At 36.8% G+C, this 1,358-nt stretch overlaps 1 non-coding gene across 1 annotated transcript; it reads right to left on the bottom strand.

Annotated features, from left to right (window-relative positions):
• Positions 1-417: 417 nt before the first annotated feature.
• On the bottom strand, positions 418-563 carry LOC123836210 (U4 spliceosomal RNA). The gene has a single exon (XR_006788907.1). It is a non-coding gene; the product is annotated as a U4 spliceosomal RNA (small nuclear RNA).
• Positions 564-1,358: the final 795 nt, after the last annotated feature.

Here is a 1,358-nt window from a genome sequence, read left to right as displayed (position 1 = left end):
TCAAGGGTGTCACATAGACTTATATATGGAAAAATAAGAACTGAATAAATGTCCTTGGCTGATAAGCATCTCAGTAGATGCCTAGATATAATTTGATGCCGTTCAACATTTAACATAAGTATGTATATATATATATGTGTGTGTGTGTGTGTGTGTGTGTGTATGTGTGTGTATGTCCATGAGCATATATGGATATATTGACCCAGATCGTGCACTGTCTACCTAATAAAACTAACCAAATGTTAAAATTCATAATTGATTTATTAAGTTGACGGAGGGTAAGAGTGACAGCATCTATCAATTGCAATGTTCTTTCATTACTCTTTCTTTACCTCAGAAATAAACAACAAAGAGGGCATAAACCATTTTATTGAAAATGTGACTAAAGTATATAGACAGATAGAGGAGATAATGCACCCAGATAGAAAGATACCAGATTTACTCCTGATAATCCTTACACCCTGACTATTAAATAGGTACATTTTCTGTGAATATTTTTTCAATTAGCAATAATCGCGCCTCGGATAAACCTCATTGGCTACGATACTCCACTGCGCAAAGCTCTGTGAATATTTTTTTATTCAGTGGGGAATAAATACCTAGCTTATAGTATGTATGGTAAGATAATTTTCTTTCATATTCCCTCTATTGAGCCACCAGTTTTACAAATTGAATAAAGAATTAAAAAAATAATTTCATATCTTATTTTATTTCAGAGCTTTCTCTTTGCACCATGAATTTAATGTATATTCTCAAATGTCAGTAAGGAGATGAAACTCTGGTATCAACTAAAGTAAAATTAATGCACTTATAAAATGAACTCTGTTGAAGTTATTATTTTTTTAAGATAGATCGATTGATCAGAGAGAGGGAGAGAGAGCATGAACAGGGGGAGGAGCAGGCAGAGGGAGAAGCAGCGGACCCGCTGAGCAAGGAGTCCTATGTGGGACTTGATCCCAGGACTCTGGGATCGTGACCTGAGCCGAAGACAGACGCTTAACCAACTGAGCCACCCCGGCATCCCTGTAGAAGTTATTTTGCTGTTATCCAGTGGAGTTGATATCTGTCTAAAAGCTTCTGTTAATTTTTTGGTTGTGACTTGAAAGACTGCATGGGGGAAGGAAGAAAAAATTCTTTAATATTTCTACGTTATCCAATACTTACAGTTCTGCCCTCAGTACCATATGAAACCCTTTTCCCTTTTGAGATGATCAGTGTAGAAAAAATGGGGGATGATTAGCTGGTAGGCTCATAAAATCTCACGAACGTTCATTTCTTTGCCCGACTTGTGGGATACCACTCCACAATCATATGTCTCAAGAGAACATGACCATGACAAGTCCGATATGTGTACCTAC

This window comes from Mirounga angustirostris, unplaced genomic scaffold, assembly GCF_029215605.1.
Source record: "Mirounga angustirostris isolate CCGP_5_RB_7025 unplaced genomic scaffold, mMirAng1.0.hap1 SCAF_7, whole genome shotgun sequence".
Classification (NCBI taxonomy): Eukaryota; Metazoa; Chordata; class Mammalia; order Carnivora; family Phocidae; genus Mirounga; species Mirounga angustirostris.
This window is presented reverse-complemented; position numbering and strand designations above follow the sequence as displayed.